This window comes from Erpetoichthys calabaricus, chromosome 2 (genome assembly GCF_900747795.2).
Source record: "Erpetoichthys calabaricus chromosome 2, fErpCal1.3, whole genome shotgun sequence".
Classification (NCBI taxonomy): domain Eukaryota; kingdom Metazoa; phylum Chordata; class Cladistia; order Polypteriformes; family Polypteridae; genus Erpetoichthys; species Erpetoichthys calabaricus.
Window position 1 is genome coordinate 212,344,591 of NC_041395.2, and position 17,142 is coordinate 212,361,732.

The 17,142-nt window shown below is 40.4% G+C and overlaps 1 protein-coding gene across 5 annotated transcripts in view; it reads right to left on the reverse strand.

Annotated features, from left to right (window-relative positions):
• smad10a (SMAD family member 10a) overlaps nucleotides 1-15,633 on the reverse strand; it is a 104,366-nt gene extending 88,733 nt beyond the window's left edge. For 3 of the 5 annotated variants that reach the window (XM_051923073.1, XM_051923072.1, XM_028795111.2), the window contains exon 1: nucleotides 15,474-15,622. The gene's annotated coding sequence lies outside the window, so the exon portion shown is untranslated. Of the gene's footprint in view, nucleotides 1-15,473 lie in introns of all 5 variants that reach the window. The other 2 variants (XM_051923074.1, XM_028795110.2) reach the window with 2 other exon arrangements.
• Between the last annotated feature and the right edge of the window lie 1,509 nt (nucleotides 15,634-17,142).

Sequence of the window (17,142 nt, forward strand, 5' to 3'; positions counted from 1 at the left end):
TCCACTAGTTTTGCATTTGGCTATGGTCAGTGTCACTACTGGTAGCATGAGGGAATATCTGGACCCTACAGAGGTTGCACAGGTAGTCCAACTTCTCCAGGATGGCACATCAATACGTGCCATTGCCAGAAGGTTTGCTGTGTCTCCCAGCATGATCTCAAGGGCATGGAGGAGATTCAAGGAGACAGGCAGTGACCAAACAATCAGAAACAGACTTCATGAGGGTGGTCTGAGGGCCCAATGTCCTCTAGTGGCCCCTGTGCTCACTGCCCGGCACCGTGGTGCTCGATTAGCATTTGCCATAGAATACCAGAATTGGCAGGTCCACCACTCTGCACCCTGTGCTTTTCACAGATGAGAGCAGGTTCACCCTGAGCACATGTGATAGACGTGAAAGGGTCTGGAGAAGCCGTGGAGAACATTGTGCTGTCTGTAACATCGTTCAGCATGACCAGATTGTTGGTGGGTCAGTGATGGTCTTGGAAGGCATATCCATGGAGGGACGCACAGACCTCTACAGTCTAGACAACGGCACTTTGACTGCCATTAGGTTTCAGGATGAAATCCTTGGACCCATTGCTAGACCCTTTGCTGGTGCAGTGGGTCCTGGGTTCCTCCTGGTACACAGCAATGCCCAACCTCATGTGGCTAGAGTATGCAGGCAGTTCCTGGAGGATGAAGGAATTGATACCACTGACTGGCCCACACGATCGCCTGACCTAAATCCAATAGAACACTTTTGGGACATTATGATTTGGTCTATCCGATGCCACCAGGTTGCACCTCAGACTGTCCAGAAGCTCAGTGATGCCCTGGTCCAGATCTGGGATGAGATTCCCCAGGACACCATTCCTTGTCTCATTAGGAACATGCCCCAACGTTGTCAGGTATGCATACAAGCATGTGGGGACCATACAAACTACTGAATACAATTTGGAGTTGCTGCAATAAAATTTCGGCAAAATGGACTAGCCTGCTGCATCATTCTTTCACTTCGATTTTCGGGGTGTCTTTGAATTCAGCCCTCTGTAGGTTGATTATATTTCATTTCCATCAAATGATGTGGCATCCTTTTGTTCCTAACACATTACCCAATCCATATCAGTATAGATATCCAGCAGGATTTTTTTCCCATTTAGATCTGATGTTTTTCCAAAGTGTTCCATTAATTTTTTTGAGCAGTTTTTATATTATATATTATATACAGTGCATCCGGAAAGTATTCACAGTGCATCATTTTTTCCACATTTTGTTATGTTACAGCCTTATTCCAAAATGGATTCAATTCATTTTTTTTTCTCAGAATTCCACACACAACACCCCATAATGACAACGTGAAAAATGTTTACTTGAGATTTTTGCAAATTTATTAAAAATAAAAAAATTGAGAAAGCACATGTACATAAGTATTCACAGCCTTTGCCATGAAGCTCAAAATTGAGCTCAGGTGCATCCGGTTTCCCCTGATCATCCTTGAGATGTTTCTGCAGCTTAGTTGGAGTCCACCTGTGGTAAATTCAGTTGATTGGACATGATTTGGAAAGGCACACACCTGTCTATATACGGTCCCACAGTTGACAGTTCATGTCAGAGCACAAACCAAGCATGAAGTCAAAGGAATTGTCTGTAGACCTCCGAGACAGGATTGTCTCGAGGCACAAATCTGGGGAAGGTTACAGAAAAATTTCTGTTGCTTTGAAGGTCCCAATGAGCACAGTGGCCTCCATCATCCGTAAGTGGAAGAAATTCGAAACCACCAGGACTCTTCCTAGAGCTGGCCGGCCATTTAAACTGAGCAATCGGGGGAGAAGGGCCTTAGTCAGGGAGGTGACCAAGAACCCGATGGTCACTCTGTCAGAGCTCCAGAGGTCCTCTGTGGAGAGAGGAGAACCTTCCAGAAGGACAACCATCTCTGCAGCAATCCACCAATCAGGCCTGTATGGTAGAGTGGCCAGACGGAAGCCACTCCTTAGTAAAAGGCACATGGCAGCCCACCTGGAGTTTGCCAAAAGGCACCTGAAGGACTCTCAGACCATGAGAAAGAAAATTCTCTGGTCTGATGAGACAAAGATTGAACTCTTTGGTGTGAATGCCAGGCGTCACGTTTGGAGGAAACCAGGCACCGCTCATCACCAGGCCAATACCATCCCAACAGTGAAGCATGGTGGAGGCAGCATCATGCTGTGGGGATGTTTTTCATTGGCAGGAACTGGGAGACTAGTCAGGATAAAGGGAAAGATGACTGCAGCAATGTACAGAGACATCCTGGATGAAAACCTGCTCCAGAGCGCTCTTGACCTCAGACTGGGGTGACGGTTCATCTTTCAGCAGGACAATGACCCTAAGCACACAGCCAAGATATCAAAATGTGGAAAAAGTGATGCGCTGTGAATACTTTCCGGATGCACTGTATACAGTATTAGCAAAGGTCTGTGATATGGTTTGCATGTTTATAGGCAGAAAGGGAGAAAATGAATCACATAACTTAAAATAGCCTTTTACTCCCGAGCCTTCAACACTACCAGGTGTCATCATCAGAGAAAAATTATTAGACATACAAAAGTCAAAGGCAATATATAGCAAATGAGGAAGGAGAGGGTAGGTGGTTGTAAGAGGAGTGAATTAGTAAGGTGGGGTTCAGAAGGTGATGCATGTCTTGAAGTCTTTTTTTATTATTTGGATTATGTTCTTTTTAAGCCTGCATATGCTGAGTTCATGTCCAAGTATCTGTTAATAGTGTTTTCATTTGATAGCCTCTTAGTATTTGCCCTGAATCTTACTTCCACCGTGTCCCAGTTAAATGTGTGCCTGGTTGAATTGGTATGTGCATATATCACGGTGTCTGATGATGACAACACCTGGTAGGTGTAGAAAACTCAGGAATAAAAGACTCTTAAGATATGTGATTCTTCGTTCTTATTATATTATATATAAAAAATCTTGGGACGAGACTTTTTCAGAGACGAGACGAGACATTTTCAGAGAGATAATTTCACATCCCGCAAGACAAGACTTTGTGCCAAGAGATGAATTGAAAACCTAAAAGGTCCAAGCAGGGGTGGAAATAAAAAACAAATAGTATAAGAAGAAAAGACAAAAAGAAGACGACAAAGTAGAACGTCATATAGAGGTTCAAAAACATTGGCATGATGCACATGCAGAGCAGGTTACAGATTATGAAAGTACTAAAATTTGAAAGTCTCAAAAAGCTGATAGTTAAGATCGCATTAGCGCTAACAAATGGAAATTATTACTCATTGAAATAACAGAACAGCGAAAGAGATCGAATATATGGACATAGGTGATATTACAGAGCTACTACAAGTTTAATTTTAAAGAAACCACAATTCGGTCTGGTTTATAATTTATGATCACGGAGAAGCGATGCAACAAAGAATCAAAAGAGTTAAAAGCTCAGATGTATTAGAAATTCTACAGCCAATAATGGACACAAATCCATATGTCCAAAAGTATCACACTTTACACAAAATTTATCTGAAAAACACGGACAAAGAAGTTTCCTTGGATTTCTATATGAATCCAAAAGATCACGCTTGCGGATTCTTACTAGGACTAGTTGTTAAAATCCCTAATTCTTCAGCACAACAGTTGAAAGGAGAAGTTATCTTGAATGGAGTGAAATTTGCCACAGAATTGCGTGGTGAAACCAATGCGACACATCTTCAGTTGTGTGCCCCGACTTCATTGGGTGTTTCGGCCGCTTATCACAAGACACCCTCCGCCGGGGTTGGTCCACCCCTGGTTGATCAGGCCCGGGTGTATGTAGCATGGTGACACCACTCGATCAATTGGCAGCCCATGTTAAGTCCCTACGTTTCAGCCACAGCCAGTGACTGCTCCGTTCCGCTACAGTGGCAAGCTCTTTAATTGCCTTCCGTTGAGCCTGCCCTCTGATCCCTACTTCCTTCAATAGCCTCGTGGTGGAACTGGCTACAAACCCTCTGCATCCCACCTCCACTGGCCACACTTTGATGTTCCAGCCTCGCCCCTCTGCTTCAGCTGCTAAACTGGCATATTGCAGCCTCTTCCGTTCGAATGCCTCATCGATAGCATCCTCCCATGGGACTGTCATCTCAACGATGAAGACACGCCAACAGGACTTGGACCAGAGCACAAGATCTGGACGCAGGTTAGTTGTCGCAATTTCGGGTGGGAAGGTGAGCCTCTGATTAAGGTCCACTCGCAACTCCCAATCCCGGGCTGGGTTCAATGGACCATTATCTTGAAGTAAAGGCTTGGTCCGCTGTTTCTCCCCTTCCTGCATGAAGGTTGTTCTCTGTCGGATGATACTTTGTGCTTCTAGAGGCATAGCGTTAATGTTTATTCTCTTGTTCTCCATTTCATCAGCCAAGCATCTCAGCACTTGGTTGTGGCGCCAGGTGTATCTTCCTTGAGTGAAGCTGGTCTTGCAACCCACCAGTATGTGTTTGAGGGTTGCTGGGATAGCGCACAGGGGACATGCTGGATCCTTTCCATGCCAAAGATGTAGGTTGGTTGGGGAGGGCAAGATGTCGTATGTGGCTCTGATGATAAAACTTAGTCTATTAGCCTCCACGCTCCACATCTCGCTCCAAGTAATTTTCCTCCTCTCCACACCATCCCACTTCATCCAGCGGCCTTGTTGGGCTTGGGAGACCGCCTTAGCACACCTGGCTGCTTCCTCCTGGCGGCGGACCTCCTCCACCACCATTTTCCGCCGCTCCATTGGAGTAGCCTTTTGCCATGCGGGTGTTACTGCTTCAAATCCAAAGCCCCCTCTAACATGTTGGACATGCCCCACTACGTCCCGGTGTCTGAGGGCAGCCTTTGCCTCCACAACTACTGCCTATGGCTTCCATTTCCTCCCTGTTGCTAGGGTTGGAGCAGCACCTCTGACAACTGAGTCCCGGGATTCTGTGAGAGTCATTTCCAGCCTTGATTTCACGCATTTGTACTCCTCCACCAGGCTTGAAATTGGCAGAGAGAGGGCTCCGTTACCATACAGGTCAATGCTGGTGAGGCACCTCGGCAGCCCAAGCCATTTCCTCACTTGTGCGTTCACTAGTCTCTCCAGCCGGTTGGCCTGGGATAATGTGACCTCATAGATAGAAATTGGCCACATGAGCCGGGGCAGTAGCCCAAATTGAAAGCACCACAATTTCAGCTTCCCTGGAAGGGCAGTGTTATTGACCTTATTTAGGCCGTTGATTGTATCCTGCCTGAGTTGTTCCACCTGCTTCGAGTCTTTGAGCTCTGCACTATACCAACGGCCAAGGCTTTTGATAGGCTTCTCCAAAACTGTTGGTATTGGTTCGTTGTTAACCTGGAACCTCTCATTGGTAAGCTGGCCTTTGACTATGGAGATACTGCGGGATTTGCTGGGTTTAAATTCCATTCGTGCCCACTTGATGTTTTCCTGAAGTTTATTCAACAGACGTTTGGTGCATGCGTTTGTTGTTGTTATTGTTGTCATATCATCCATGTATGCCCTGATTGGGGGGAAACGCAAACCAGCTTTCGACCGTTCCCCTCCAACCACCCATCGGGAGGCTCGAATAATGAGCTCCATCGCCATGGTAAACGCCAGTGGAGAGATGGTACAGCCCGCCATTATGCCTATCTCAGCATATATAATAAAGCAACATGTGACAAATTGTCAGCGATAATAGTTTCGAAAGATGGAGATGTCAAAGACAAGAGTTGATATTCGTGTTTATCCAAAAGCACAGCACGATTCGTTGCAAGTGGCCGACCCAGGGAATGTCTAGCGCGTAGGGCCCGCACCGGGGTTTGGCAAGTGAAGTGAGCTGGGGGCAGATATATCAATATTTAGGGGGTAAACACCCCCCCAACAATAGAAAAACAAAATACCCCAAGATCTCAAAAATGCTTTGACTGATGTGTCTGTTAATAGTGTTTTTATTTAATAGCCTCTTAGTATTTGACCTAAACATCACTTGCACCGTGTCCCAGTTAAATGTGTGCCTGGTTGAATTGGTATGTGCATATATAGAAATAGGGCGGCACGGTGGCGCAGTGGGTAGCGCTGCTGCCTCGCAGTTGGGAGACCTGGGGACCTGGGTTCGCTTCCCGGGTCCTCCCTGCGTGGAGTTTGCATGTTCTCCCCGTGTCTGCGTGGGTTTCCTCCGGGCGCTCCGGTTTCCTCCCACAGTCCAAAGACATGCAGGTTAGGTGAATTGGCGATTCTAAATTGGTCCTAGTGTGTGCTTGGTGTGTGGGTGTATTTGTGTGTGTCCTGCGGTGGGTTGGCACCCTGCCCAGGATTGGTTCCTGCCTTGTGCCCTGTGTTGGCTGGGATTGGCTCCAGCAGACCCCAGTGACCCTGTGTTCAGATTCAGAGGGTTGGAAAATGGATGGATGGATATATAGAAACAGAAAACCAAAATACCCCAAACTCTCAAAAATGCCTTGACGGATTTGTTTGCAATTTGGTGATGTTATAGAAAAAAGAAAAGTAGCTGAAAAGTGATTATTTATCGATATTTATTAATATTATTGTAACTTACATGCTGGGTGTTGTACTGTGAGCGTTCTTTATGCAAAGGAAGGTTACAACAGAAGTGACTGAGGGCCCACGTGAATAGCACCACCAAACAATAGGGGGGGAATGACGACTGAAGATGGGCAGCGTCCTGGACAGGAAAAGAAACGTGATCACATTTGGAAATTAAAAGAGAAAGTTTGGTAAGGCTCAAAGCTCAATGGTTAGCAAATGCTTCTTTTTGCTATTGACTACCGGCACTCTTAAATATGTACCGGCTCTCATATAGTAATAATCCAAGCTGCTCTATCAGCATCCTGCCATGAAGTATCAAGCACCATGAAGCACTCTTACATGAACAATGAGCTGGTAGTGTAGAAGTCAATGGGTGGTGGACTCCTGTGAAGTACTGATCACTCTGAAGCACCAACATATAAATGACTACCTGTGTGGTCGTAGGTGGTGAGGATTGGGCCGTGGAATTTCAGGAGCCACGGATGCATTAGTAAAAAGTGAAAGGCACAATAACAGCTCCAGAGCTCTTCCAAACTGCTCTTCAATAATAGCTGTTTTAAAGACAGTTCAAAATGGAACATAGTGCAGCTTAGAAGGAATATAGCTGATTACCTGTTTCAATTCCAAAGAATACACTTTCCTGTAAAATCGTGCTTTTGCAATGATCATCAACAAATGCCAAGTCACTGGGAAAAATCAGGAAAAAAACAGGAATCAATCTATGGTAGGAATGTTTTACTCATGGACAAAAGATAAAAGAGTAAGCAGCTCAGGTGACCTAATAATAATATTATTATGTACTTATCATTTCAATGATGCCTTTATTCAAGGTTGACTTACAACATATGAGATACAATAGGTTGCAATTCTTTTGTTTTTCCAATTGGACCACCTGTATGTGAAGTGGTTTGCTCATGGTTACATAGTGTCAGCACAGGGATTTAAACCCACAACCCCAGGGTTTGAAGTCCTAGATCAAAGTCACTTAACCAATACCCACAGTGGCAGATAACACAGTTAGTATCTGAAATAAAATTAAAATTCTGGAATCTCTCCACTCAAGTTTGTGTTACTGCAGTCAACACTCTTGTGTTGTTTGCTGGAACATCACAATATGCAGCGAGATAGCAAGATGCCTAATCATGTTTGGGTTGCAGCCAAACTTAATGTTGGGACAGCACTAAAGGTGAAGCAACCACTATGTCCAAAACAATTCATATGTATGTGTATACGTTTATTTTTTTTGTTTTACATGAAACTTGTGTATGAACTGGTTCTATCTTGAATTTTCCATGTATTATGCCTTCATGCTTCAAACTCTCATACAAGTTTTGCTTGTACCCACATTAATTCTCTGCCAGTCACACTTCAGATACACCTTATCCCCTAATACAACTGAAATGCAAATAAAGTTATGCCTACTGTTTCAAAGATTTTCAGATAAAAAAACAAAACAATCAACTATGCAAAATGTAATATATAAGGTGGAAAAAAATTTGAATGTTAACAACACTAATAACAGAAACATCACTCGATTTGTTGCTTGTAAATTAAAACTATTTGTACTTTTGAAAGTTTAACATATTATTACTGGTAGTAAATTAGGAGGAAATACCTAAAGACCATCATAATGCAACTGTTAGAACATTCAGTACCTTCATTTGTAAAGCACATAAAGGTTCAAGGAGTCTCAAATTACAAATGAAAGACTACTTAGCAAAACAACCACCTCTCAATGTCCAGCAACACTGATGCATGCACAACTGATGGTTCTTCATGACAAAAAAATGTCAGGGCAAATTTAACAAAATCTTTTTTTTATTGATTTTAATTTAAATTAGAAGCAGATAACATCCCATTCAATCAAGTCTTACTTAACAAAGCAAACAAACAAACAGCAAAATTCAACCCACACCCAAGAAAAAGAAAGGACAGCCAGCACCCAGAGCTACTCTATAAAAGGAAACAAGAAAGGAAGAGTACCCTTATTAATTATTAATAATAAAGATTAATAAAGTATCTATCTATCTTTTCCCTGAAATGGAAGTATTTTCTACAATGTTACTGATTAAATCCTACCATGTTTTAAAAAAGTTTCTCTAAGTGAGAATTTGATTTTTTCCAATTTCAAGTAGGATAGAACATCAGTTACCCACTGACTGAAAAGTGGTGGGGTGGGATTCTTACAGCTGAAACAGAAGTCTATGTGCTAGTAGTGTAGTACAGTGATCCCTCCTCGATCGCGGGGGTTGCGTTCCAGAACCCCCTGCGAAAGGTGACAATCTGCGAAGTAAAAACCATAGGTTTATATGGTTATTTTTATATATTTTAATCCCTTATAAACTCTCCCACACTCTTATAAACATTTCCCGCACAGTTATACAGCATAAACCCTTTGTATTCTCTTAGATATTAGGTAAGATTCGCTGAAATTATGTATGTAAACACACTGTTTATATACAGTAAAACCTAAATATTATTTTAAAGATATCGAGCATCTCTGATATCACATATGTTAAAGCCATTACGATAGACAGGCCACCAGCAATAAATACAAACAATGCAAGAAAATTGTATACAGTAAAATGTGTGTACAGTGACACTAAACATACGTACATGTACCAAGTACTGTAAGTAGAAAATTAATTATGGTTACTCACCAACAATGACACGACGATTTGTCCGATAATGATGAGTTTAATTTTACTGCACAACAAAGATGAGTGTTACAGCTCTTCTAAAGGAGCTTCTTCAGGCGACTGTGTAGCACCGCCGTTGTTCTCCTTCCGGCAGTCTTCAATCCAAATCCCTAAAGCAGATTCCATCCGGACTACCACCTTATTACGTCCACTTACAACTCGTTTTGCACCCTGGTTAAAGGACACTGCGGCCGTAGATCTTATATTCTTTTCCTCCTTTTTAAATAAAACGAATCGTGGACTCATTGATGCCGTAATGGTGTCCTACAGCAGTGTAGCTGTTCCCTTCCTTCAACATATCCAAAACTTTTACCTTTTCGGCAATCGTTAGCATCTTCCGTTGGCGCTTGGGCACGGCCCCATAAGCAGTAGCAGGAGCAGATTGTTTTGGAGCCATAACGAAGGGCTTGACTATGCACAAAGATAAACATAAAAGAGCCCAAAGGTTAACTCTTTACACAGAGAAACACGTTGATGCTGAATGAGTGAAACGAGACTTCCTGGTTAATGCAGCGGAATCAAATTCAGCGCTCCATAGCTGAGCCAATCAGCACACAGGAACTTAACTGTGTGCTCTGATTGGGTAGCTTCTCAGCCATCCGCCAACAGCTTCCCTTGTATGAAATCAACTGGGCAAACCAACTGAGGAAGCATGTACCAGAAGTAAAAAGATCCATTGTCCGCAGAAACCCGCGAAGCAACGAAAAATCTGCGTTATATATTTAGATATGCTTACATATAAAATCCGTGATAAAGCCGCGAAAGTTGAAGCGCGATATAGTGAGGGATTACTGCAAAGGCAATGACAGTTCGTTTGTCTTTCTCTGCTCCTGTCTGGGAGTGCACCAAACATAGCTGATAATGGGTTCGGAATGATTGTGACACCGATGTAGTCCGATTGGCATGCAAAGATTTTTGTTTAAAATGTTGTTCATTTGGTGTACACCCAGAACATGTGACCCAGTGAGGCTGCAGCTAGAGTTCAAATATTCACAGGTTGAACCTTGTCCTGGAAACATTTTGGACAATTTTAAACAAGACATATGCGCTCGATAAAAGATTTTAAGTTGAATGATTGAGCGTTTTGTACATACTGTATGGAGCTAGAGTGTATTCTGTGCATACCTGCCTTTCACACCTTTTCTGAAATATTAAGTGACAGATCCTTTCCCCAATGTACTTTGGGGTCTTTGAAAGGAAACAATTTTAAAATTTATTTTTATAAATCAGAGAGATGTTATCTGAGTGTTCAAGGCTGATCAGTATTTGTTATAGAATAGAACAAGGAGGGAAGTGAGGAAAATTGGGCAGGTTCTGTTTAACAATTTAACAAAATCTAACAGCAGGACAACTCAGTAATATAGGCTGCAATTTCAAAAAGCTTTCTCCTTGAGTAAGTCACTTTTTGCATGCAGAGATTCCCGTTGTTGTGAATGCTCCTTTGTTAATACTGCAGTTTTCACATGCATCTTTTAAGGAACAGTGTATAAGTGATAGGCACATCACTTGCAGATGCTCTGTAAGATAAATATTCTACCTTGCATATATGACATATATATAGACATACCAATTTAAACCTAATATTCCAAGATCAGACAGTGTTCTTTACTAATCAACAAGTAACACAGGCAGATACTCTTCCTTGGCAACTTTAGACAAAAAAAAAATCAGTTTTTTTTTTTTTTTAAGAATTTGTATCTAATATTGGCTTAATATTAAAACATTTAGAAGTGTTATTGTTAAGTTTCATAAAGATTTTTAATACCTGTTTACTCTTTCTTTAAAATGTTTCACTCACTATAGCTTACTAAATAAAATTGTACTGATTTCATTTACGCTTTGTTGAAAACGTGGCATTGCTCATTCTCTTGATTGTAATAAAAGTAGCTTACAGATTTCATGTAAGTGTTGGTATTGGCTGTCAAAAAATAGTATGTGTGCATTCCTAATTCATTGTGAGCAAGTTTAGAGTTACTGGCCTCCCAGCATGCAATTCTTTGAGAAGTGAGAGGGAAAAACTACTGTAACCAGAGAAAGACTCATATAAACTCCATACATGAAATGCCCAGGACAAGATTATACTGCAACTATGAAGCACAATGTCACATATTATTTGTTTTTATCCACTTCAGGGTGTTTAAGTTGCTAATTAACATTAACATCAGAGCCTATCCTACCAACACTGGGCGTAAGGCAGGAACCAAACCAGGATAGTACACCACTCCATCTTACGGTCCACTAATGCACATACAGTACCTACATATACACTCATACTCAGATAGGACCGATTTAGAATTGCCAATAGAAATAACTCACATTTCTGGTACTTGGCAAGGCAACCAGAGTATAATTGTTAAAAAAAAATTAACATTCTGAAATCCAGTTTTGGGGCTCTGAACCGTTCCAAGAATCATTGGGAGTAAGGCATGGAATGGCCATGATCAGGATGCCGGTCTACAACTGAGCCACACATGTACTGTCTTGATACTATTCTGTATATAATATACAAAGTACCCTGTCTTTACATGATCTATCAGCCAAGGCACTGCACTTTAACCTAAAAAGCTGCCTGTTCCATCCATGCATGACTCTGCGCAAATAATGTAGTCTGGCGAGTGTTCATATGGTCTTTAAATAAACAACTGTACACACAGAACTACACCTTTGAAGCATTTTTGGATAGTGTTCACTGTAGAAAGGCTCCATATAAAATAAGTTTTGTTCTTCCTAAAAGGTACACCAGATAATATCTCTTTTCATTTTTGCTGTCATGGATACCACTTCACACATCTAAAGTATAGACAGCACTCATATTTAAGTAATTTCTAACAGAAACTGTGTGAGCCCCTAGGCCCAGAGAAATAAAATGAAACATCCTCAGGGTACCTATATCCTATTTTCTTCTTCACAAATCTCTGCTCTTAGGAGTCTGATGTCACTCACCCACTGCTTCGAGCCAGTTAACTTAAAAGCTAGACAAAACACAGTGTCTCTCTCAGCCTACTACTAACTTCCTGTGAGGAATAGTGGGTGGGAGCAGCAGCCAAGCAATCTGCCTTTTTTTTTTGCTTTCATATTTCAGTGCTTTTCTTCCTCCTGTCTGCTTGGCAATGAGATCCCTGGTTTTCATTCAGCTTACGTATTAATGCATCACCACACAATGCTCATCTTTCAAGACTGTGGATCCTCCCTTGATAAAATTACATTTCTTTCTGTAATTATCGGTTTATACCTTTCCTCATAATAGTGTCTAGTGATTATGGCCAGGGTGTTATAAAAAAAAATAAACACGGATTACTTCATAACCAAAGTAAGCATACTGTTGTCTCCTTCACACAGTCTAAAGAATCACAATGCTACCAGTTAAATCTGAAATGCAGACTTCAGCAATGCATTTAAAGACTTCCCCAACTGCAAAACTGACTTACAGCCAACTTAATGTATTTGCCTACTTCTCTAGTCCTCACACAAGTCTATTCTGCAGCAATCTCGAAATTTAATTTTTCACTTATACAACAAAATAATTTAGCAGACAATACAGAACTTTGATCTTTTTCTCTGACATTCATAATTAATATTGACAGAGTTGTCTTTTTTAACTCAAGCCTTTTCTAACGCAAGACTTCAATGACTTTTCTGAAGTTCAAATTTATTTTTACACGTATATAGTACAATAAAATTCTTACCTGCCACCATAAAACTAAATTAGTGATACAATGTCAATTTTTCAGACACAAATATTCACAAACAAAACCAAAAAGAATGTAATACATATTACAATTATATTCATACAGATGTAATACATACAAAGACTCAGGTACAGTATTTAAAAAAGTGAGTGAGTGAGTACTACAATGGACTGGGATGCTGCCTTACTCCTGATGCTGCCAGAATAGGCTCTGGTCCTTTTAACTGGAAATAGAAACAAACAGGTTTAAGAATGTTAATTATTTTTCAGTCTCAGTCCTAGACATCTTCAATTTTAATTTCACACTTTCAGACACCTGAATTATCAAGACTGCAGAACCTCACATTTGTAGAACTACACTGACCCTTCACAAGGTCTCCCATTGGCATTTCTGGTGACTTTTCCAGGCTATATTTGGTTTGCTTCTGTACTAACCAACAAGAAAATGTCAATATTGAGTTCTCTTAAATATAAAAACAAGTTTAAGGACCAAATGTATTTCTGCAACTACTGTTTCCTCCACATTTTATAAAGCAATTGTTGAACCTAAGAACGTGATGAACTATTTAACATTTACCATGCCTTCTATAAAAGCAAAGATATACAAACCTGTGAGTTTAAAATTACATACCATTTTTTATCTAATAAAATCTTTCAATGTACATAGTTTTGACAGTTACACACCATGTTACACCAGGTATAAGCAACTCTAGCCCTGAAGTGTCACAATGACTGTGAAGCATGGTTCCATCAAACTTTTCAATTTGACAACAATTTTTACTGTTAATTGGACTTCACATTTATATAAATTGCTTGGCTCAGCAGTCTGTCTGCAACATCACAAAAGCCTCTTCACGTTTATTTTTACTGTTGTTACATCCTTTACCAAGCAAAAGTTGTTTCAGTATCCGTTCTTTTTTTTTTTTTATTCAATGGTTTACAAATTTAACAGTTTTTTTTTCCAAAACCAGCATTAAACAACAAAAAATGTATAATTTGCACCCATGTGTTTTCATCATAAAATAGGTGTTTGATAAAAAAAATTAAATGTTGGCCAGTGAAGAAAAACATGACTTTTTAGAAAAATAAGATTAAACTGGTAGAAAGTTGCAATTCTGCAGAACAACAATTGGAACAAAATTGGCTTCTAATTAAAAAACAATGCAATGCTACGATATGGATTGCCTACCCCTTAAGTACAAACTGAATCACCTTCTCTGTACTAAGAGCTGTGACAAGTGCAGCCATCACTCTGAATTTCACAAGAAAGCATAATCTGCATTGTGGAATACTTCTGATGTGAAACTCCGGCTACAAAGCTGGTGGAAGCCAATTAATTAACCAAACTGCAAGGATGGATTTTAGATTAACAAATTGGGTGGAATAAATATCTGCAATTTCTGTGAACCCTTGTGCCTATTTCTGTCCCAGACAGTACTTGACTTTTATGCTCTCAGTCTCCAATAACCCACATTTTAAGTTGTTATTATTACTATTAATTATTACTATTATTATTATTATTGATAATGTACAATACACTATAGAAAGAAAGAGATTTTTCATACAGATTAAACTCAAACCTAAAAACCACTTTATGAAGAAATCTAAACTGTCCATCTGTTTTCTAAACCCAAAAATACCAAATCTGTGTCATGGGGGTAAAATTGTATCTTTTCAGAATCTGGCACAACCACCTTATTAACAATACTTAATATTTAAGAGTAAATGGTGACGTTTTCCTAAAATATCTATTAATGTAATTTTAATAGAGCCTTATGTACCTTTCGTAGGTTCTAAATTGCATTTCCATGTAGAAGGCCTATTGTTTCATTCCCAAATGTTCTAGATTGTAAGAAAGATCAACACTTACAGGTGCTCAAAGCTGTGCAACCATATAGACCATATCGCTCCATCACTGGACCTTGAAATTCTGAAGACTCTATAGTTTGCATATAATCAGATGAAGCTCTGACCTCATTAATATGCCCTCTAGACTCACTGTATTAGTGCTAGTACTAATGTGTGCACGGAGTTAGCGTTCTACTATCATTTGGTTCAATCTGATATTGCTATACCATTAATCTCTTCAGGCACGAAAGACGTGCACAAAACTCGCATGGCCTTTACTGAGTTTGAGATGTAGTAAGGGTTAGGGGGCACGTCGGGCCATGAACTTCGCGCACCTTCAGACCCTCCTAAACCTTGCGAGTGTGGCCGATATTTTGACTTTCTTTAATATTAACATTTCAGATGATAGTTATTCAATTATCGCGATAAACAATCAATATATAACTAAATACGTTTTTCAGAACTAAAAGCTAAGTCTTGTCAAACAGAAAGACCTCACCAGTTTAGCCACATACTGGCCAGGCTTATAACTCTCTCCTTACGTAAACATCAACTATTCGTTTTATACTTATAAATATTTACAAGCAGAATTTCAGCTTCTGTGCTAGTTACAGCAGAAATTACCAATTACCTAAAAATAGAAGATACCTGAACACCAACAAAGTCAAGAAAAAATCATGGACTCAATGTGGGTCCTAAGCCGCTTCAACATTGCACTCACGGGGTTCGCTTGATCAATCTCAGTCCTGCTCGGTTCGGTCTCAATCTTCCTCGCACGATGGCTCAGTGGCGGCGCACCACCACTACGCCGCTTTGCCCATCCTGGCTCGCGCCTGCTCTCCAACTTGTTTTCCTTACAAAAACAAAAGGAGACGGCGTGCGCGTGAGAGCCCCAGTCACCACGACAAATCAGAAAACCGCTTTCATTGAGGCCGTCATTCTGCGGCCAATGACGAAGACGTTCTCATTTCGTCCCGCTTTGGAGTCTGTCTGCCTCCTCCGTGATTGACAATGACACGACCGCTCTTTTTCGCTGTTTTTTTAAGGTGGCGCCACAGAAATCCCCTGCGCCAACCTTCCAAATTTACAACCACGGAGGATAACACGCTCTCCTTATTCCCCATTTTTTTAGTTTGCTTTTGTGTGTAAGTAGGTATGTGTAGGTAAGGGGAGCTCGAGATTTCGTTCATCCCCCAAAATAATTGAGTACACATCCAGAGTAGTGACAGAAGTGCTAATCCAATGCAAAATCTTTAAAAGCGAGTCTTTAGTTTCCTAAATTTAAATTTTGCTTTAGGCCATGTCGGTCCTTTTAATGTTGCCTATCTTAGTTATTTTGAGCAATGTATACCGGTATGTGTTCCCACAATCCCTTCCATTTTACGGCAAATAGTAAATTAAATAAACAATGTGGTCTGAATAACTGCATTTCACCAGGTACATTTACATAAATGTAACAGAAGATTAGATGTCGTGACAGTACTACTCCACATTGTTCTGTTTTTGTATCACATTCATAATCCTAACACTTTTCAGTTAAATACTATGTACTGTACTACGGATTACTACACACTCATTTACAATGCAACAACAACAACAGTATCTATGCTATTAAAATATACACATATAGACATCTATAGCTTACTTTTCTGTATATTGCATTCCACTTTGTTCAAGTTCCTGGCTCTCAAACTCTGTTCCAGTCCTGACCTAATGAGTTAGATTACCTCATGATTCGCGTTAAAAATTTGCTATACTACACACGATCAGATTGCTTTAGTAAACTAGAAGCCGTTGTTCAAATCGTCTGCATTGTGCATTAGGAGTGTAAGCTTGGACTGCATGTGACTTGGTTAATCTTGAGACTAAGCAATTAGCCTGAAACCTGAAATTGTTTAATGTTTTAGAATAATTCATTCAGGAAAAAACTGAACTTTTCTAGTAAAGTTTGTATTAAACTAACATTTTTATTATGGTGTCCATATTAAACTTTGCAATTTGTTCTTATTAAGGTGTAACAAGTGTATTTGCTTTCAGATGGGTGAAAATAATTCAGAGTAGCATGTAAACTACTCTGCGGTGGGTTGGCACCCTGCCCGGGATTGGTTCCTGCCTTGTGCCCTGTGTTGGCTGGGATTGGCTCCAGCAGACCCCCGTGACCCTGTGTTCGGATTCAGCGGGTTGGAAAATGGATGGATGGATGGATGTAAACTACTAGTTCACTTCTGAGAATGTCATTTTTGTCAAGCATCTGTTAAGTCATATACTATATATTACATGGTAAAATGGCATCCAGAAATTAATGTACCTTGTACTAAAACAAAGATTTTTACACATGGATATCCTTCAGAGTGATGGTAATTATAAAACCATCTAGCTAAACTAAAATT